This window comes from Calonectris borealis, chromosome 12, assembly GCF_964195595.1.
Source record: "Calonectris borealis chromosome 12, bCalBor7.hap1.2, whole genome shotgun sequence".
NCBI lineage: Eukaryota > Metazoa > Chordata > Aves > Procellariiformes > Procellariidae > Calonectris > Calonectris borealis.
The window spans coordinates 5,728-28,555 of NC_134323.1; the positions used below are offsets into that span (position 1 = coordinate 5,728).

The window sequence follows — 22,828 nt, forward strand, 5'->3', positions numbered from 1 at the left end:
CTCGGTCCTCAGGGCAGTTGCCCTTCACCCCGTACTCTGAGAAGTCGGGGGCTGGTTGAGGAAAGCGGTGCTGTTTAGACTGTCAGAGATGTCGAGGACATCGGGGACGGTGGCCTCGCTGTCCCCCAGCCCCGTCACTGGCGCTCGCTCCCTGGGGCAGCTGCCCTCTGCAGAGAGCTTGTTGAGGAAGGCGGTCAAGGTGGAGCTGTTGGGGTCATCAGTTGCTGTCCCCCGGCATTGTTGCCGCTTTTCCTCCTTGGGGCAGCTGCCCTCTGCCCTGTAATCCAAGAGGTCAGGGAACTTGTGGAGGGAGGTGGTCAATTAGGGGACATTGCGGACATTGGGGACAGTGTCCTTGCTGTCCCCCAGCCGCACAGCTGCCGCTTGCTCCTTGGGGCAGCTACCCTCCGCTACACACTCTGAGAGGTCGGGGAACTTGTTGAGGAGGGCAGTCAAGCAGGGGCTTGACCACGGGAAGGTGGTCATGGGGCCTGGGGGGTGGGGCCGGGCCGGGGGACGGTGTCCCCGCAGGGTCAGACAGCAGGACAGAGCGCCCTGTGGCATGCTGGGAGCTGTAGTGCTGGGGCACGGGGCTGCCAGGTGCCCATGTTGGTTCCCAGGGCATGCCGGGAGCTGTAGTGCTGGGGCACGGGGCTGCCAGGTGCCCATGTTGGTTCCCAGGGCATGCCGGGAGCTGTAGTGCTGGGGCACAGAGCTGCCAGGGGGCCATGTTGGTTCCCAGGGCATGCCGGGAGCTGTAGTGCTGGGGCACAGGGCTGCCAGGTGGCCATGCTGGTTCCCCGGGCATGCCGGGAGCTGTAGTGCTGGGGCTCAGGGCTGCCGGGTGGCCATGTTGGTTCCCCGGGCATGCCGGGAGCTGTAGTGCTGGGGCATGGGGCTGCCAGGTGGCCATGTTGGTTCCCAGGGCATGCTGGGAGCTGTAGTGCTGGGGCACAGGGCTGCCAGGTGGCCATGCTGGTTCCCAGGGCATGCCGGGAGCTGTAGTGCTGGGGCTCAGGGCTGCCGGGTGGCCATGTTGGTTCCCAGGGCATGCCGGGAGCTGTAGTGCTGGGGCACGGGGCTGCCGGGTGGCCATGTTGGTTCCCAGGGCATGCCGGGAGCTGTAGTGCTGGGGCACGGGGCTGCCAGGTGGCCATGTTGGTTCCCAGGGCATGCTGGGAGCTGTAGTGCTGGGGCTCAGGGCTGCCAGGTGGCCATGCTGGTTCCCAGGGCATGCCGGGAGCTGTAGTGCTGGGGCACGGGGCTGCCAGGTGGCCATGTTGGTTCCCAGGGCATGCCGGGAGCTGTAGTGCTGGGGCACGGGGCTGCCGGGTGGCCATGTTGGTTCCCAGGGCATGCCGGGAGCTGTAGTGCTGGGGCACGGGGCTGCCAGGTGGCCATGTTGGTTCCCAGGGCATGCCGGGAGCTGTCATTTCCCCACGCTCAGCTTCCCGGCAGCCATGTTGGTCTCGGGAGGCGCAGCCTCTGCTCCAGCTGCGGCCTGGCTGAGGTGAGGGCTGGGGCCGCGCGGGGGTGGTGGCGGAGAGCTCCAAACCACTCGGTGCGGAGTCAGTTGGAGCCCCTGTCAGCTGGAGCCGGGCCCGGCCGGGGCAGCCCCGGGGGTGACCCGAGAGCTGGGGAGGGGAAGGAGACGGAGACAGAACCCCCGGGCACAGGCACCGGGCACTGGGCACTCTGACTCCCAAAGCCCCCGTGAGCCACCCCAGCATTTTTAGTTACTAAATAATAGGAGTAGGTTTTTTTTCTGTTAACTCTTACAGGGCTTTCACTACAACTGCCCTGTTCAGGGACTGGGAATATTCAGCTGCCTTGGAAAATCGCCAGCCCGATTATTATTGTTCAAGCCTTGTTTCCCTTGCTAGAAAACACTTCATTTTTAAATACGTCCTTGCATCGGCACGATCCAGGCAGTGGAGATGGTTTCCTGTAGGGAGCAGCCTGATGAATCCAGGCTGCTGCCATTCAGTGGCAGAGCTGAACACTTCTCCCTGCCAGGCTCGGCCAGTGGTTTCGCAGGTACGGTGAGCCCAACTGGGAGGTTGCTGTCCTTGCCCTGCCGCTGCTTTGGCAGCCTCCTCGGGGTAAAGAGGGGACAAATGTTCTGGCTTCCTGGCTGGAGTCTGGCAAGTTCACTGGGTGAGGTGCGGACCATAACCTGTAATGCAAACCTGGTGTCCTTCAGGAGTGAAAAACCGAGCATAGTATTTTCTGGGGATTTTTTTTTTCTGTTAGATCTCTGAGATTCATGTGACTTTTAATAGCCAGTTGGTGGGATTTTAAGCATACATTTACAGTTAAGCATGTGCTAACTGCTACCCTGAGGTGTAGCTGGAATCCACTTGTGAGCTCCTGTTCCCACCTCTTTTTTTTTTTTTAAGCGACTTCAGAGATGTCCTTAGGCTGGCTCTGTTAAGTTGGTTTACTGCACAGTTGGTTGAATGGAGGAGAACAGTAAGCTCCGCTATTGCCTTTGGCGTTTTCTCACTACTATGTAACTCATTTAAATTATCTTCTCATGACCTGGCAAGCGGAAGCTATCACTTCATTGTAGGCCTTGGTCTAATAGTCACGAAAATCAATATTGAAAGTCTTTCTGAGATTTAGATCAGGCCCCTATATGCATTTTATAAAACTGCTTCTTGGCCACTGTTTAACTTCTTACATGTTTTTTTCGTTTATCTTGAGTGTTGAAACTCAGAAAGGGGCCGATGAGTTGCCTGCCCTCAGTTTGCTCCCTCCCCTTTGGGGAGTGCTGTTAATGTTCGCTTTTTGGCTTTGCAGAGGACAAAATCCATTAATACACCACCTCACTTGAATTGCTCTTGTTGGAAGCTGATTAAAAGCTTACTGCTGCCTCATCTCACGAATGGCATGCATCCTGGTTCTCATCTGATGGGCAGCTTGTCAGCTTGTCAAATTATTCTGCAGAACAATTCAATTGCTCCAAGCAGAGATGCTGATATGTATTTCCTTTCCATCTCTTCCCTTAACCCCTCCCCTCCCTTCCCCTCTGTGAGGCTATTTTTGTGGTGTACCTTCACTGGTGAAATGAGCTCCCACACCAAACGGAGGGAAAGAAAAGAGGGTGAGAGGTGTCGCAGTCCTTAGTTTGCAGATTTAATACCTAGGCCCTATTCAGAAAATACAGCCCGTATGTAGGTCAGCGGTCCCTGCAGATTTTTATTATTTATAGCTGTCGTGGTTTAACCCCAGCCAGCAAAAATAAACGCCACGCAGCCGCTCGATCACCCCCCCCGGTGGGATGGGGGAGAGAATTGGGAGGGCACAAGTAGGAAAGCTCCCGGGTTGAGATAAAAACAGTTTAATAATTGAAATAAAACTAAGTAGAACAGTAATAATAACAGTGAGAACAACAACAATAACAGAATACACAAAGCAGGCAATGCACAACAGAACCGCTCACCGACCGCCGACCGCGTGTCACGAACGGGGGGCGAGCCCCCCCCACACCTGGTTTTTATACTGAGCATGATGTCACATGGTATAGAATACCCCATTGGCCAGCTGGGTCCACCACCCCGGCTGTGCTCCCCCCTCCCGGTGCAAGCATCACCCAGCAACAGCCAAAGCATCAATGGGCCATCAACGCTCCTTTCACACCGAACCCAAAACACAGCAAACCCCAGGCTACTGGGAAGAAAGTTAACCCTGTCCCAGCTGGAACCAGGACAATATCCACCCCTTATTCTATACCATCTACATCATGCCCAGGTCTCACATTTTCCCATACATTCCAATTAGTCACCGCTACTTTTCCCTGCCTTTTGATATATACACACACAGAGATATCATTCCCTTAGTCCATGGGCCATCCCTCTAAAACGTCCGTTGAGTTCATGTAGTCCATGACTTCGGGTTCCACCTGTCGTAACAGTCTTGCAGGGCAGGAGAGATGGTGTGTGGTGTTGGACTGTTGCATGCGGAGGCCAGTTCTGGGCGCTCGTCTGGTTCTATCATTGTTGCACCTTGCTCAGTTTCATCGGCGTTCATCCTAAATTAATCTGGGTGATTCTTACTGTAATACTGTTAATATGGCATATGGTAACCATAAAAGTGATGACATACAGTACTATGTAATAACTAACATCATACAATTCAGTTCATTGGCTATTTTCACCCAAAATTAAATCCCCGTGAGGTACACACTGGACTTCCCCATCCTTTCTCATCACCCACCAAGTGCACCCAGGTCCCTGAGCAAAAGCAATCCCACGGATGGGTTTTCCCTTGCCAGAGGCAGGAGCAACCCAGACTGTCTTCCCCAGCATATTTCTCATATGCACGACAGGGACTTTATCTCCATCTACAGCACGTAAGGGTTTGGATTGGGCAGGGCCAGCTCGAGTGACAGATCCCCTAGTGTTGACTAACCAGGTGGCCTTTGCTAAATGTGTGTCCCAATGCTTGAATGTCCCACCACCCATCGCCCTCAGTGTTGTCTTTAACAGCCCGTTGTATCGTTCAATTTTTCCGGAGGCTGGTGCATGGTAGGGGATGTGATAGACCCACTCAATGCCGTGCTCTTTGGTCCAGGTGTCTATGAGGGCGTTTTGGAAGTGAGTCCCGTTGTCTGACTCAATTCTTTCTGGGGTGCCATGTCGCCACAGGATTTGCTTTTCAAGGCCCAGGATGGTGTTCCGGGCGGTGGCATGGGGCACAGGATATGTTTCCAGCCATCCTGTGGTTACTTCCACCATGGTGAGCACATAGCGCTTGCCCTGTCGGGTTTGTGGGAGTGTGATATAATCAATCTGCCAGGCCTCCCCGTATTTATACTTCAACCATCGTCCTCCATACCAAAGAGGCTTTACTCGCTTGGCTTGCTTGATTGCAGCGCATGTTTCACATTCGTGGATAACCTGTGCAATAGTGTCCATGGTTAAGTCCACCCCTCGATCACGAGCCCATCTATATGTTGCATCTCTCCCTTGGTGGCCTGAAGTGTCATGGGCCCACCGAGCGATAAATAATTCACCTTTATGTTGCCAGTCCAGATCTACCTGAGCTACTTCGATCTTGGCAGCCTGGTCCACCTGCTGGTTGTTTTGGTGCTCTTCACTGGCCCGACTCTTGGGTACGTGAGCATCTATGTGACGTACTTTTACAGTCAGGTTCTCTACCTGGGCAGCAATATCTTGCCACAATGCGGCAGCCCAGATGGGTTTACCTCTGCGCTACCAGTTGTTCTGCTTCCATTGCTGCAACCACCCCCACAGGGCATTTGCCACCATCCATGAGTCAGTATAGAGATAAAGTGCTGGCCATTTTTCTCGTTCGGCAATGCCCAAGGCCAGCTGGATGGCTTTCACCTCTGCAAACTGACTCGATTCACCTTCTCCTTCAGCAGTTTCTGCAACTTGGCGTATAGGACTCCATACCGCAGCCTTCCATCTCCGATGTTTTCCCACAAGGCGACAGGACCCATCCGTGAACAGGGCATATTGCTTCTCGTTTTCTCATAGTTTGTTATATGGTGGGGCCTCTTCAGCACGCATCACCTCCTCCTCTGGGGATATTCCAAAATCTTTGCCTTCTGGCCAGTTCGTGATCACCTCCAAGATTCCTGGGCGACTGGGGTTTCCTATTCGGGCCCGTTGTGTGATCAGCGCGACCCACTTACTCCACGTAGCATCAGTTGCATGATATGTAGAGGGGACCCTCCCTTTGAACATCCAGCCCAGCACCGGCAGTCGGGGTGCCAGGAGGAGCTGTGCTTCAGTGCCAACCACTTCCGAGGCAGCTCGAACCCCTTCATATGCTGCCAATATCTCCTTCTCAGTTGGAGTGTAGCAGGCCTCGGATCCTCTGTATCCTCGACTCCAGAACCCTAAGGGTCGACCTCGAGTCTCCCCTGGTGCTTTCTGCCAGAGGCTCCAGGTAGGGCCATTCTCCCCGGCTGCGGTGTAGAGCCATTCTTTACATCTTGTCCTGCCCGGACTGGCCCCAGGGCTACTGCCTGAACTATCTCCTGTTTAATTTGCTCAAATGCTTGTCGCTGCTCAGGGCCCCATCTGAAGTCGTTCTTCTTCCTGGTCACTTGATAGAGAGGGCTTACAATCAGGCTGTAATCTGGAATATGCATTCTCCAAAAACCCACAACACCTAAGAAAGCTTGTGTTTCCCTTTTGCTAGTTGGTGGGGACATGGCTGTTATTTTATTGATCACATCTGTTGGGATCTGACAACATCCATCTTGCCACTTTATTCCTAAAAACTGGATCTCCTGTGCAGGTCCCTTGACCTTACTTCGTTTTATTGCAAAGCCGGCCTTCAGAAGGATTTGGACTATTCTCTCCCCTTTCTTGAAAACTTCCTCTGCTGTGTTGCCCCACACGATGATGTCATCAATGTATTGCAGGTGTCTGGAGCCTCACCCTGTTCCAGTGCGGTGTGGATCAGTCCATGGCAAATGGTAGGGCTGTGTTTCCAGCCCTGGGGCAGTCGGTTCCAGGTGTACTGGACACCCCTCCAAGTGAAAGCAAACTGTGGCCTGCACTCTGCCGCCAAAGGGATGGAGAAGAAGGCATTAGCGATATCAATGGTGGCGTACCACTTGGCTGCCTTTGACTCCAGTTCGTATTGAAGTTCCAGCATGTCCGGCACAGCAGCACTCAGTGGCGGCGTGACTTCGTTCAGGCCACGGTAGTCTACTGTTAGTCTCCACCCCCCATTAGACTTTCGCACTGGCCATATGGGACTGTTGAAGGGTGAGCGAGTCTTGCTGATCACTCCTTGGCTCTCCAGTCGACGAATCAGCTCATGGATAGGGATCAGGGAATCTCGGTTGGTGCGGTATTGTCGCTGGTGCACTGTTGTGGTAGCGATTGGTACCTGTTGTTCTTGGACCTTCAACAACCCCACAACAGAAGGATCCTCTGAGAGACCGGGCAAGGTGGACAGCTGTTTAATTTCCTCCGTCTCCAGGGCAGCTATACCAAAAGCCCACCGGTACCCTTTTGGGTCCTTGAAATACCCTCCTCTGAGGTAGTCTATGCCAAGGATGCAAGGAGCTTCTGGGCCAGTCACAATGGGGTGCTTCTGCCACTCATTCCCGGTTAGACTTACTTCCGCCTCCAACACAGTTAACTCTTGGGATCCCCCTGTTACTCCAGAAATACAAATGGGTTCTGCCCCTTTATAGCCTGATGGCATCAGGGTACACTGTGCACCGGTGTCTACGAGAGCCTTATATTCTTGTGGATCTGATGTGCCAGGCCATCGAATCCACACAGTCCAGTAAACCCAGTTGTCCCTTTCCTCCACCTGGCTGGAGGCAGGGCCCCTCTAGTCCTGGTCATCATATTCGCTATCTACTTCTTGTAAGTATGAGTCAGAAGTCCCTTTGTTAAGGTCGGAAGTGGAATCAGCCCTTCTACTCTGTCTGGGGAACTCGCTGTAGACTGGAGCAGCGGTTTTCCTGGAAGAACCCCCTTTTGTGGTTGTTTTCCCTTGCAACTCATGTACCCGTGCCTGTAGGACTGAGGTAGGTTTTCCATCCCACTTCCTCATGTCCTCTCCGTGGTCACGCAGGTAAAACCACAGGGTGCCCCGGGGTGTGTACCCACGATGTCTCCTCTCTTGAGCAGAGGGACGTTTGCTCCTAATGGCTGAGACGCTGGCCCGTGCAGGGGGGGAGCAGGACATATCCTCTTTGAGTTGCTGGACCTCCTGAGACAGTTTCTCCACAGCAGAGACACAGGCTCGTAGGGAGGAAGAGAGACTTTCTTCATATTGCCGGAGTTGGCCAGCCAGTTCATCCACTGTTTCTTCCTCTCCATCTCTCCAGGTCATTACTGCCAATGAGTTTGCATGTGACGCTGGTGCGCTCCGTACAAACTTCCGCCACATGGGTCGGGTGCATTTGACCTCATCTGGGTCTTTGGATAACTGCTCGTTGTTCAGGTCATCATAAATCACTTCCAGCACAGCTAATTCTCTCAGGTACTGGATACCTCTCTCCATGGTGGTCCACTTGCCTGGGTGGCATATAACATCTTCCTTGAAGGGATACCTTTCCTTCACACCTGACAGCAGTCACCTCCAGAGGCTGAGGACTTGTGCCCCTTGTCCAATTGCTTTGTCAATGCCCCCTTCCCTAGAAAGGGATCCCAGCTGCTTGGCTTCCCTACCCTCTAATTCCAGGCTACTGGCCCCGTTATCCCAGCATCGGAGCAGCCAGGTGACAATGTGCTCGCCTGGACGACGGCTGAAGTCTTTTCGCATATCTCGCAGCTCACCCAGAGATAGGGATCGGGTGGTCACCATCTCATTTACGGGTTCTGCCTCCTCCTCCTCCCGTTCTCGTGATGGCCCTGGTTCATTTTCATCCCTTACTAGACGAGCTGATTTTCTTGTGCATTTTCTTTTTTGTATAGGGGCGACTGATACCGGCATGGGTTGGTTCTCTGTCGCAGGGGGCGGAGTAGCTGCCGTGCCTGCCCTGGGGGGCGAGGGAGCCGCTGTGCTTGCCGTGGGGGGTGGGGTAGCCACAGGGCCTGTTGCTTTGTCATCAGCTGCAGAGACGTTTCCTTCCCCTTGGGGGTTCTGAGTGGTGTTAAGCAGGGCTCGGTAGGTGTGGGCCAGGCCCCAGCACATTGTAGTGATTTGCGTCTCCCTGGAATGGCCAGGGTGACAGCATACTTCTTCCAAATATTCTACTAATTTTTCAGGGTTCTTCACTTGTTCAGGGGTAAAGTTCCAGAACACTGGGGGTGCCCATCGCCCTAGGCATTTGCCCATGCTATCCCACTCGCCCTGCCACTCATAACTATCCAGCCTTGGGGCAGATCTCTGGATGACGTTCTTAAATTGCTTACTAACCTTGGATAAAACCGCAACAATATTCCCAAGGAGCACCAATAGATATATCTTAACTACCCAGGGATGTTCAAGGTACTGGCAAGTTATTTTAACAAAGGAGATGAAGGTAGTGAGGGTGCCATTCTCTATTTCCTCCATAAAAAATCTCTCAGAGGAAAAGGTATAATTGCTAATGGTCTCCATGAGGTGGTACCCGAAATGCAGAAACGGCTTCATTACGAATCCCAAATACCAAATAACCCCCAATGCCAGCGTTTTAGTAACAAATCTCCCAGGCGAAACATCATTAATCACTGCAGAGCACAGCAGACTACAAAACCCAACTCCAATTTTTAACAGGTACAGTAAAAACAAGAGCATGGTGCAGAACAAATGAATATGTTACCAGATATAAATTCCTTAATATGTTCTAAATAATCTGTCGTTATCTCAACCCTTCGTGCCCCACGTTGGGCGCCAAAAAGGACTGTCGTGGTTTAACCCCAGCCAGCAAAAATAAACGCCACGCAGCCGCTCGATCACCCCCCCCGGTGGGATGGGGGAGAGAATTGGGAGGGCACAAGTAGGAAAGCTCCCGGGTTGAGATAAAAACAGTTTAATAATTGAAATAAAACTAAGTAGAACAGTAATAATAACAGTGAGAACAACAACAATAACAGAATACACAAAGCAGGCAATGCACAACAGAACCGCTCACCGACCGCCGACCGCGTGTCACGAACGGGGGGCGAGCCCCCCCCCCCACCTGGTTTTTATACTGAGCATGATGTCACATGGTATAGAATACCCCATTGGCCAGCTGGGTCCACCACCCCGGCTGTGCTCCCCCCTCCCGGTGCAAGCACCACCCAGCAACAGCCAAAGCATCAATGGGCCATCAACGCTCCTTTCACACCGAACCCAAAACACAGCACACCCCCCAGGCTACTGGGAAGAAAGTTAACCCTGTCCCAGCTGGAACCAGGACAATAGCCATTTCTATAAATACAGAACTTCACACAGCGGGTTCACACGGTGCTGTGCTGCTTGTAAACGGAATCGTTTTTATCCTTGTTACAGTCTGGCAGTCGCAAGTGCCAGCTGATAGCTTAAGATGGAAATGAAAGCGGGCGATACACATGCGATGGTGATCCTGCCACAAGGCACGCTGTTTATTGACCTGGGAAAACACTGCAACGACTCTGTCAGAGGACAGGGTTTTCCGTGCTATTTCTGTATTTGATACCCAAGGGCTTTCTTCCCTCTGCCTGTGTTTCTGTGCAGGCACGTGCATGAAACAGAGCTGTTTCTCTGTGCCGTAACTGGGACTGATGACAGCTGGGTGGGTGGGAAGATGTGCAATCACGGAAGAAACTTCCTGCAGCTGCCCTGCCATGTCCTTCAGGATAAAACAGCTCTTCTGGTCGTTTGCTGCCATTGAGAGCTGCCGAGTGCATGGGAAGGTGTTGGGTTCCTCCTCCCTGCGGTCGGCACTGGTCCTTACTGGGTAGCCTCCCCCGGCAGCCAGTGCTGTACGTCCCTGTCAGTTGTTAGGCAAACATCTGCAGCTGGAATGTGTGGCATGTTCCTCTGATTCATCTATTCTCCACCTTGCATAGCAACACATTTAAAATACTGAAATGTGCTCTTTCTATTGCTGTTAACATTCAAAAATGTTGTTTTGGTCTGGCCAGCAAGGTATTTGGAAAACATCACTGTTGCATTTTGGGAATAAAGTAGGTTCCCATCCTTCCCCCTACCCCCAAACTGTGTAGGATCCAGACCTTTTCCCCCTACCCCGCTATGTGTAGCCTGGCTTCGTTCGTTTTGCTGCCTCAGACCAAGAATACAGCAAACAGCTGAGATGCGTGCTGTGTGCTCCAGGCCAAAGAAAGTTTCAAATGGTCCTAGTTTATTTTACGCAGCCATGCAGCGTGGTACATTTTGGAAGGAACATGGGGATGATGTATCAGAAGTTACTGAAAATGAGATGATCCTGGTAGTGTTTTATTTTCAGTGCCTGGTTTGGGAAAGAATATACTCAAATATTCTAAAATACTGAACTATTAGAGAAAAATGGGTGCAAGGTAAGGAGCATCATGCTGCGTTTATTGCTAAATATATATTTTCATTTCATTCAAACTAGAAAGTAAACAAAGATTGTACCTGCAAAAGAATTTGAATAGCTGTCTTTGTTTCCCAGAGTGAGCATACAAGCACCGGGGAGCAGTTTGCAGGGTCAGAACTTCAGCCTGCTCTGGGTGATAAACCCTCAGGAGAGGAAAGAGAAACCCCACCTTTTTAAATACAGCTCTACTTATCTTAATATTTCTTCTTGTTAGATTGTGTAGGCAGTCAGAGTCTAAGCACGTGATTAAACTGTTAAAAAATCAAGATATTTAAGGATTATTTACTGTATCAAATCCTCTTACAAGCAGTGCACTCTATTGCCCTGTGGCTGGTATAATAGCATGACTGGCATGACTGGTAATTTTGCTTTTCTTTTCTAGTACAAGGATGCATTTAGGAAGGCAAAGCCAGGGTACGGGTGGTGCCCCACAACAAACCAACCTGTGAAAACCCAGACATCCACTGCTACAAACAGGAAAAAGCTATGGGCCTTTGCTTCAGACTCTGCAAAAGATTGACCAAGCCTGAGGAAAGCGACAAAAAGTGAAGAAATGCCACAGCGTAACTTCGGGATGGCAGGTGAGATTTCTATGCACGTTCCTCAGATGTAGCAGCCTCATTTTGTCTGAGGATACGGCGTTGGAATCGAACTGCAAGACCAGTTTTATGTACTGCACATGGTACTGTAGTGCAAATACCTTTCATGTCCCAAATTAAGTTGCCAAGACTCTAGTTAAACCTCTGCATAACGACCTAAAATTTTCCTTAGTGCATGATTGCTTTCAAGAGTCGAGTGTGCGGCATATGTGGCATATCATAACCAATACCCCATTTGGGGTCCAGATTTGATTGATTTTTATTCAGGCTTATAGAATCATAGAATCATTAAGGTTGGAAAAGACCTCTAAGATCATCGAGTCCAACCATCAACTCAACACCACCATGCCCACTACACCATGTCCCTAAGCACCTCATATACTCGTCTTTTAAATACTTCCAGGGGTGGTGACTCAACCACTTCCCTGGGCAGCCTGTTCCAAGGCTTGACCACTCTTTCAGTAAAGAAATTTCTCCTCATGTCCAATCTAAACCTCCCTTGGTGCAACTGGAGGCCATTTCCTCTTGTCCTGTCGCTTGTTGCGTGGGAGAAGAGACCAACACCCACCTCGCTACAACCTCCTTTCAGGTAGTTGTAGAGCGCGATGAGGTCTCCCCTCAACCTCCTCTTCTCCAGACTAAACAACCCCAGTTTCCTCAGCCACTCCTCATAAGACTTGTGCTCCAGGCCCTTCACCAGCTTCGTTGCCCTCCTCTGGACACGCTCCAGCACCTCCATGTCCTTCTTGTAGTGAGAGGCCCAACACTGAACACAGTATTCGAGGTGCGGCCTCACCAGTGCTGAGTACAGGGGCATGATCACTTCCCTGCTCCTGCTGGCCACACTATTTCTGATACAGGCCAGGATGCCGTTGGCCTTCTTGGCCACCTGGGCACACGGCCGGCTCATGTTCAGCCGGCTGTTGACCAGCACCCCCAGGTCCTTTTCCTCTGGGCACTTTCCAGCCACTCTTCCCCAAGCCTGTAGCGTTGCATGGGGCTGTTATGATCCAAGTGCAGGACCCGGCACTTGGCCTTGTTGAACCTCATACATTGGCCTCAGCCCATTGATCCAGCCTGTCCAGGTCCCTCTGCAGAGCCTTCCTACCCTCGAGCAGATCAACACTCCCGCCCAAACTTACTGAGGGAGCACTCAATCCCCTCATCCAGATCATTGATAAAGATATTGAACAAGACCGGCCCCAGTACTGAGCCCTGGGGAACACCGCTCGTGACCGGCCGCCAACTGGATTTAACTCTTCTGGGCTCGGCCGTCCAGCCAGTTTTTTATCCAGCAAAGATTACAACTGTCTAGGCCGTGAGCCGCCAGCTTCTCTAGGAGAATGCTGTGGGAGACAGTGTCAAAGGCTTTACTGAAGTCCAGGTAGACCCCAGCCACAGCCTTTCCCTCATCCACTGGCGGGTCACCCGGTCATAGAAGGAGATCAGGTTGGTCAAGCAGGACCTGCCTTCCAGGAACCCGTGCTGGCTGGGCCTGATCCCCTGGTTGTCCCGGACATGGCTCATGAGCGCCCTCAAGGCAAACCGCTCCATAATCTTCCCCGGCACCGAGGTCAGGCTGATCGGCCTGTAGTTCCCCGGATCCTCCTTCCGGCCCTTCTTGTAGATGGGCGTCACATTGGCGAGCCTCCAGTCGTCCAGGACCTCCCCCGTTAACCAGGACTGCTGGTAAATGACGGAGAGTGGCTTGGCAAGTTCCTCCGCCAGCTCCCTCAGTACCCTCGGGTGGATCCCATCCGGCCCCATAGACTTGTGAGCATCCAGGTGGCATAGCGGGTCGTTAACTGCTTCCTCTTGGATTATGGGGGGTTTATCCTGCTCGTCGTCCCTGTCTTCCAGCTCAGGGGGCTGAGTACCCTGAGGATAACTGCTCTGACTATTAAAGACTGAGGCAAAGAAGACGTTGAGTACCTCAGCCTTATCCTCATCCTTGGTGGCAACGTTCCCCCCCGCATCCAATAGAGGATGGAGATTCTCCTTGGCTCTCCTTTTGTCATTAATATATTTGTAAAAGCATTTTTTGTTGTCTCTCACAACAGTGGCCAGGTTGAGTTCTAGCCGGGCTTTTGCCTTTCTAATTTCCTCTCTGCACGACCTAACGAGCTCCCTCTACTCTTCTTGAGTTGCCTGCCCCTTCTTCCAAGAGCTAGCGACTGTGAGACTTCTGCCAGCCTCTGGTAGAATATTTCATCTGCCTCCTCGTCCTGGCTAGGTGGTCTATAACAGACTCCCAGCAGGGTATCTGCCTTGTTGGCCTTCCCCCTCATCCTTACCCACAAGCACTCGACCTCGTCATCACTACCATCGAGCGCCAGACAATCGAAGCACTCCCTGACATACAGGGCTACCCCACCGCCTCTCCTTCCTCGCCTGTCCCTTCTGAAGAGCGTATAGCCAGCCATTGCAGCGCTCCAGTTGTGAGACTCATCCCACCATGTTTCCGTGATGGCGACTAAGTCATAGCTACCCCGCTGCACAATGGCTTCCAGCTCCTCCTGTTTGCCGCCCATGCTGCATGCATTGGTGTAGATCTGTCGTGGTTTAACCCCAGCCACCAAATAATCCCCACGCAGCTGCTTGCTCACCCCCCTGCTCCGGTAGGATGGGGGAGAGAATCGGGAGGGCCCAAGTAGGAAAACTCGTGGGTTGAGATAAAATAATTGAAATAATTTAATAATTGAAATAAAAGGAAGTAGAACAGTAATAACAATGAGAACAACAACAATAACAGAATATACAAAGCAGGCAATGCACAATGCAACCGCTCACCGACTGCTGACCACGTGTCATGAACCGGGGCCGAGCCCCCCACAGGCCTGGTTTTTCTACTGAGCATGATGTCACATGGTATAGAATACGTCATTGGCCAGCTGGGTCAGCCACCCTGGCTGTGCTCCCTCCTCGCCCCCACAGCTTCCCCTGCTCCTCTTTTGGGAGGCCGAAAAGAGAAACCAAAAGTCCCTGGTGCAAGCACCACCCAGCAACAACCAAAGCATCAATGGGCCATCAACGCTTCTCTCATACCAAACCCAAAACACAGCACACCCCCCAAGCTACTGGGAGGAAAGTTAGCTCTGTCCCAGCTGGAACCAGGACAAGATGCATTTGAGCTGGGCTACCAATTTCACCCCCAACATTGGCGTGCCGTCCCTAGGCTCTTCTCTAGTGAGCCTGGTTTTATCCCCTTCCCCCTTCGAACCTAGTTTAAAGCCCTCTCGATGAGCCCCGCCAACTCATACGCGAGAATCCTTTTCCCCCTGTGAGACAGCTGAACTCCGTCCGTCGCCAGCAGGCCCCGTGCCGTGTAAATCTCCCCATGATCAAAGAAGCCAAAATTCCCCCGAAGCCACGTGTTGATCAATCAGGTGTGTTTTCCTGTTCCCTTCAATATTCTTCCCTGCCACTGAAGGGATCGAGGAAAACACCACCTGTGCTCCTGATCCTTCCACCAATCGCCCCAGTGCCCTGAAGTCCCTTTTGATCCCTTCGGGACTTCTCTCTGCAACCTCCTCATGGCCAGCCTGTATGACCTATAGTGGGTAAAATCAGAGGGCCGTACCAGACTGGGGAGTTTCCTAGTAATGTCTCTAACTCGGGCCCCAGGGAGGCAGCAGACTTCCCTGTGGGATGGGTATGGTCTGCTGTTAGAGATTTTAATTTTCTTGTCAAAAAGAAAAATGCTGATTGTGTGCATTCTTTTTCTCTTTCATAGAGTGTGGTACTATGTCTAGTAATTTGCTGTTTACAAATATAATTTATGGGTGTCTATGAAGTTGGAGGCGTTAACGTTCTTATGGATGAATGTACAAGTGGGGCTAACTTTTTGTATTTAAATCAAGAGGAGCATAATTTAATTTCACTTAAAATGTGCTCTTTTGTCCATTATACCTTGGGGGGGCAGAGCCTAACCTTTTAAACATTTAAAAAAAAAAAAAATCAAATCCGTGAATAAGTGTAGGTGGAGCGCCTGAAGTGGTAAAAGGCAGATAATCTCTCACTGATATCTACAAAGAGCAGAACTGTTGCAATCCTGACGTTGAAATACAGAGACATTAATGTTAAATACTGGCAGCTTAAGAACCTAATAGTCAGGGTAGAGAATAATTCTCCCCCCTCCCTTTTTCTTTTTTTTTGCTTTTTTGTGTTTTAAAGTTTCTAATTTTATAAATACTGATGTATTTGAAACTTTGTCATATCCTACCTAGTTTATGACAAGTGTGTGGCAGATAGGACTTTTCTGCTTAGAGAGATCGTGAGCTGGAGAGTGGAAAATGGTTTTATGGAACAAGTGTAAAAGGATAAAATGGGATAAAAAGGCTTGTATACCTTTTTACCAGTTGAGTGGTATGAAAATTCCTATAATTAAAGTCCTTCTGGCTATGAAGGAACTGTGAAATGTGATCAAAATAAAGTTTTTCATGCTACATAGTTATGATCTGTGGGAGATCAGTTCTAAAAATCTCAAGCCCCTTCATCCCATTCTGCTTTCGCTATCAGAGGAGTAACTTTTATGCTCCTTAAGGTTTACTGATTTAACAGAAAAAGTAGGAGGTCTTGGTCTGTCTGGCTGCTGTCCCCCACCGCTCCTGCTAGTGTTGTCCGAAAAGCGGACTCGTGCCCGGCGTGCAAGTAACCAATTCCACACGCTCAGGAGAGAGATTTTTTTATTCAGGCCTGGGTGCTCGGTGGACTTGCCACAAATCAAGCACACCAGGTCTAATCACCTTTCTGTTTATATCCATGCTTCTCATACATATTTTAAATTTCCTTGTTACATATTCATTACATTTCCGAGAACTAATTATAATATTACATCATCTTAAACTCATGCGCACTAAAACCTTTAGGGTCTTCTTGGGGGTCTCGGGTGGTCTCTGGTGGTCGGCAGGGTAGTGAACTCTTCATGAACTTATTTCCTCTTTTACCTTATAGGGTCACAATTTGTCCCTAAGCCATGCTTGGACCACGTTTGTTTATAGTTTCCATAGCTCACTACCTCTAAAACACACAGCTTATAATTAATTACTACTCCACACAATTACAAACACACACCTGTTAGTTATCTAACTTCTAAGCAACAAATCTGCATTGTTTAAAATTACAAAAGCGAGCAATATAGAATCCACAACAAACTATCTATCACCATAGTGTTCTTAAATTAAAACACATACATCTTGATCTCCTCCAATCAAACACCCACTCACTAGCTTCATCATTCTGGTTTCTTATTAACTGGTCTTTTAACCCAGTTCTGGGTGAGGGCTATACACAGGATGATACCACTTTGAAAATTAATGTTGGTTAAGATTAACATTAACACTAGGATATCCAACTGTAGAGATTCTGAGTACAGAGAGATCTTGAATCAACACCTGTCAAAGCAGAGGACAGAGAAGTTAAGAATTAATTAGAAACTAATCTAATCCATTGTTTTATCTATAGAGCCATTCATTTCTGAAGGTGGCCCTCTTTTGTGCTACACGTGTTTTTTTTTTAAATATTATTTATTAGTTTATTTTCTGCAGACTGAGTCAGTGAGCATAGTGATTCAGAGGGCTCTTGCTCCAGTCCTCACGCCAATGAAGGCTGGCTGTTTCCTGAGTATAACAATAGCCCATAAAATAACGACAGCTTCTGACAGAGATGTTAGCAGCATCTAAATCATGGCAAGTCTGCCGTGCCAAATGGACTCCTGTTTTGTCAACTATATACCAGTTTGTGGTAAATATGTTTTGTTGTATTCCTCTCCCCTCGACTTCATGTGATAGTTCATTTAAACTCTGACTCTTCTATCCAGTACAACCTCTTTTAAAACCCAGGCTGCATGTTAACTGATGAACTAAAATGTAGCTGAGCAACCATAGAAATGCCACTGACTGTCCTGCATCTTCAAGGCAGATAGCTTCCTTAGGAGAGGGATTATATGATTCCAGAATAATTCTCTAACCCTAACCCCTAACCCTAGCCCTCACCCCTAACCCTAACCGCTAGCCCTAACCCTAACACTCTCTCTGCTTTATAAAGGTAAGTATCAGCTTGATTTTAACAGGATGGAATCGGTGCTGACAAAGAAATTAAAATGTTACTGGTAACCACTGTTTTTAGGGCAAAAGGTTGCATTATATGTTTTGTTTGATTTGTTTTGTTGTGTTTTGTTCTGTAGTGTTCTATTTGTGATGTCATTTGGAAAACATGCAATTCATCTAAAGGTATCTTTGTTTTTATTTGCAGGCCGGTGAAAGACTTTGGTATCGAATGATGCCTCAGTAGACCTTTCTGATATTAAGACAGTTCTCAATCAGCAAGCTTATGTACTTTTTTATATCTGGTAATAACAAATACTAAACGTGTTCAGAATATATTTACTTTCCTGCGCTATTGATATTTTTCTTCTTTTCAATTGTTCTTCTTTCTGTCCTAGGAAAAGATCACTATCAGTATTCATAACAAATTGCCTGCATGTCTGACTGTCTCGCAACCTTAGTGTCTTAGCAGTGCTGTGGCGGACAAGGATCTAAGCAAGCCTGTTCTTTCATCCACAATTACAAATTCTTCTGCAGCAGAGCCTATCTCAAATGCATCTACAATGTCAGTTGCTACTAACGTTTCCAAACAGGAAGTTCCTGATGAAATTTTTGTTGAGCCAGCAGTGAATGGAAATCCTAAACTCAGCTCTGATAACGCAGACCCCTATGGTGCAGAATCTTCAGGAAAATCTGAGGAATCGAACGGCTTGTTTAAAAGGAATTGCAACGTAATATCTTCCAATGGAATTTTGATTGGAAGGGTGGTCCGTACATTGCAGAATTCCCATTCTTCCTGTCAAGAGTGCTGAAAAAGAAAGAACCCAGCGTAAGCTGCCAAAAAATGATTCACTAAATGGTGCTATTAGTTTAGATAATGAATCTAAAGAAAATGGACTGAAACTTGATGATTCCACTTGCCAAGTCCAACCTGTTAAACCTTCTGAGATTTTCTTTTCTAAAACAAAAGGATTGCTTGAAACACTGAGTTATGTTTGTTCCATTTCTCACCTATGATGTATTCGGTATTCAGGAGCATTATAATGTTCCTAATTCATGTGAAATACCGAGAAAACACACAGCACAAAATTTCATCGTAACACTTTGTACTATTATCCCATTAGAATTTGCAGAGCTGAGCTGACGTATAAGAACATGTCGAGAGAAGTTCAGCTGAGATACTACTTCATAAGTTTCCTAAAGTATAAATGGGGGAGGTGAGTGGGGTGATGTGTAAAATGGGGATAGCATATATAACTCAAAGTGATCGTGTTTAACATCTAATGCAGAGATTTTGCAAACAATAGTTTTCTACTGAAGATAGTATTTTTTCTGTCTGTCAACTTCTGTGTTTTAATTGTAGATGCCTATAGCTTTGTTGCTGGTTCCTCAAGAAATAATCTTAGAATCTCTCACATAAAGCCGGTTGAACAGCTTGTCAGAGGAAATAAGGTAAAATGACTACACTCTGACTAAAACAAGATTTCATACAAGTTTATCATTGTTTTACCTGTCTACTAATACTATTTAATAGAAAGATTTAAATCAGTACAGAGAATTCCACACTGTACATCTAGTGTTGCAAACATGAGCATTGAGCATATATTATTCTGATATTAAATACAGGCCTCTTGGAAAACTTTCTTCATAGAATGTTTTTTTTCCATTTTTTCCATTGTCTGGAATACTTTTTCTATTCCTCTTTCCCTTTTTTCCCATCCTAGCATGTATGAATGTAAATTCCCACCTTCTGCTCTCCCATTTGGGAGAGAGAGGGAAATCCATGTGTTAACTTTTTTCTAGTTGGGGGAGAGCAAATATAGTAGTTTTGGCTAGTGATGTGATTCAGAGCAGCAAGTGGAGGGAGACAGATGTGTTGGGTGTCGTTTTTTTAATCCAATGCTTGCAGAATCTAGAGAAAAAAAACCACCTTCTCTGGGAGCTGAGGAAGGTGTAAAGATAGGTTTCTAAAGGGGATGTCTTTCAGAGTTTTCCAGTAGCCACCAATTTTCTTACTTACGGAGATTTTACTTCTAACATTCATCTTTTAGATGGATTTAAGTGAAAAATGTGTTTTTATTTTGTACAGTGCTCTGGACCTCCGAAATCTTCTGAGGATGGTGCTCTTACGGAAGCTGTAGTGATGGAAGCACTGTTTGCCTATGAAGAATCCAGGAAGGTTCCTTCCAACTTGAGCTGTGAGGTTGAGAATCTGTTTACTCAATCAGATTCTGAAACCATTTCTACCAAAGAAGAAGTTGCTGAAAGTATTATAACAAAAGCTGATAATGCACATCCCAATATGTGGTCAGCACAAGGTCAGGAAAAAATCCTTGGACACTGAAGATGAATTCCTTGGGCAGTGTGAGTCTGAAGATAGATGAGCAAAGAATGAAAAAATATAACGAGGTCAAGAAGAAAAAGAAGTCCAAAGATAAACATTGAGAGAAGTAAGCAAAGATTCCAGCATAATCAGCAATTTTTTCCTAATACTTTTCTGGATGTTTCTCATGTCTGCCTGTTTTTCATTGTTTCTGAGTTATTTATGTAGCATAATCTGGCTGGGGATCATGTCATTAGGTGGGTCACGTGAAAATAGGAAAGATATTGCTGAATTGTGTTAGAACACTAGATCTGGACCACGTAGTTAGAATCACATCTGCACACTGTTCTTGATTAGGTTACAACAGTTGTTTTTTTTTAATTCCACATATTTCACAACTAGCCACTGTTAATCATTTGTGTACAAACCAGGACCTATTGTCCTTCAACCTGAGGGCTTAAGTTTGCTGTATCTAAAGTAAGTTAGGTGTGCAGAAATTACTACAAAATAGCTGACACGCTGCAAGTCATGACCTGTAGTAAAATAAATAACGTTTCATATATGCATCAAGTGCCACATCTGTTTTTCTATTTTTAATTTGCATGTTTCCTTCAGACTCTATGATTTGGATTTCTCTGTGCTCCGCTTTGACAATGACAATCGCAAACGTAAGAAAAAGAAGAAAAAGAAGAAACACATCAGGAAACTGAAAGGCTTCTTGGAATATTTAGATCCTCATTTGCAGAAGAAAACATGGGAGAAGAAGGAAGAATCCTGTCCTCCAGGTGTCTATTTATGTGAGCAATGCACATAAAACCACCCTGAAAACCTCCCCCGGAACCGGGGGAACCGATGTGTTCCCCGCCCCCCGTAAACATTGTCAAGCTATCGCAGCTCTGCTCCGGTCATGCCGTCCCTGACGCTGCTTTAAAGCCCTCCGCCAGAGGCCATGCCCCTTTGCACTCCCCCATCACTCACACCCTCCTGCTCTGCATACGCAGGGGGGACAATTTTAGGGGAGGGTCCAGAGGGGGTCTCAGGAGAGACTGTGTCCCAGCCCAATTGGGGCACCCCGAATGCGCCTTTACACAGGGCTCTTATACTCTTCAGTTGTTCAGGTACAAGAGACTTGACTAATCACTAGCACCCACGCTACCGATTACTAATCATGGTCAAACTTTGCAAAGCGACTCTAGTTTTGCAGCGTTCTTGCTGCTTCTCTGTTGATCCAGATGTCCTTGGAGTCCGTCTTGCTAGAGTTACTGATCTATGATGCCAGACAATGCTGGGAGGGTTTCAAAGACGTGTCAGAGGGGCTGGGATGCTGGCGTTATCTTGGCTGACCTGGGGATCCTTTATCCTTCATGGGCAGCTCTAAGCTTCCCAGAAGCAAAGCCCTTCTTTCTGGGGCCGGGCTGCCCTTTCGTTTGTTTTACTTCAGCATGAACAGTACCAAAGTCTCCAGTAAAACTCCACTATCTCATCACATTACAGCGTATCATGTGAACTCATCATATATATCTCTACAAAAAAAGTTAATACACTTTCATACTATAAAGACTGGTTGATTAAATAGTTAGGGAAGGGAATTTTCACAACGTGCCCTATGGGTCCCACCAGCCAGGGCCCCAAAAAGCCAGTGACAGGGTGACGGAGAGCCAGCAAAGATGCCATCTGGGGAGGATCATCTCCTTTAGTGATGCAGGTCAGAAATCCCCCTGCAGCACTGAGGGCATTTCAGTGTCCCCGGCAGAGCCATCCCATGGCGTGTCATCTCTCTTGACCCCTGCCGTTCGCAAGACCAACATGGCTGACAGCAGCCGTGTGCCCCACAACTACAGCTCCCTGCATGCCCTGGGACCAACATGGCCACATGGCAGCCCCATGCCCCAGCACTACAGCTCCCGGCATGACACGGGGTGCTCCTTCCTGCTGTCAGACCCTGTGGGGACACCATCCCCCGGCCTGGCCCCGCCGCCCCAGGCCCAATGGCCGCCTCCCCGGGGCTGCCCCGGCCCCGGTCTGGAGCCCCGGTGGAGCCGGGAGGAGGAGGGGAGAGGGACAGAGCGGCAGAGGGGGGTGGGGCAGGGCGGTGGGGTGGCCGGAGAGGGACGGGAGACGGACAGAGGGACGGGAGACGGACAGAGGGACGAGAAGAACAGGGTGGAGCTGGGCAGGGAGCGATGAAAGGAAACCACTGGTGAGGAACGGGCACAGGGACAGGGAGAAGGGGATGGAGGGGAGGGGGCAGGGGGCAGCCAAGAACATGGTGGTGAGCAGTGGGACAGGGACAAAGAGAGCAGAAGAGGGCAGGAGGAAGGACAGAGGGACAGACGGACACAGGCAGGGCGAGGGAGCGGGACAGAGGGAGAAGGATGAGAGGAAAAAGGATGCACGAGAAATTTCAGGAACCGAGTAAAGAAGTAAAATTTTTAGCTACTTGGTGGATTGCAGGTAGTGCAACAATTCCACTGGACACCCTAAGTAAAATAGAACAATTGCAGATGCCCTAATCTAGGAAAGAATTACAACATCTTGTGGCTACTTTAGGATATTTGAGAAAATGTACCTGGATTTTCTATTATTGCTTGCTCACTATACTCACTTTTACAAAAGGGAAAACCATGGAAATGGAATTCAGAACATGAAGAGGCAGTCAAAACTCTAATACAGGAATTAAAAATATATCAATCATTGGGACCAGTACACCCCTACGACCCTATTATAGCAGAATGGGGTTTTGCTGAACACGGTACTTACGGTAACCTATTCCAAACTGGCCCTGATGGACTGAAAAGACCTTTGATGTTCAGCTCAACTGCATTTAAAGAAACAGAACAGAAATATTCCGAGTGGGAAAAGGGACTATTGTAAGCTGAGAAAATACACCAGG

At 48.7% G+C, this 22,828-nt stretch overlaps 1 long non-coding RNA gene across 2 annotated transcripts; it reads left to right on the top strand.

Moving 5' to 3' along the window:
• Positions 1 to 1,452: 1,452 nt before the first annotated feature.
• Positions 1,453 to 21,405, top strand: LOC142087042 (uncharacterized). 2 transcript variants are annotated; one of them, XR_012675310.1, is made up of 6 exons: positions 1,453 to 1,510; positions 11,352 to 11,550; positions 17,821 to 17,917; positions 18,011 to 19,064; positions 19,702 to 20,062; positions 20,551 to 21,405. It is a non-coding gene; the product is annotated as an uncharacterized LOC142087042 (long non-coding RNA). The 2 variants fall into 2 exon arrangements; XR_012675311.1 differs by lacking the exon at positions 1,453 to 1,510 and adding an exon at positions 1,764 to 2,037.
• The last annotated feature ends 1,423 nt before the right edge of the window (positions 21,406 to 22,828 follow it).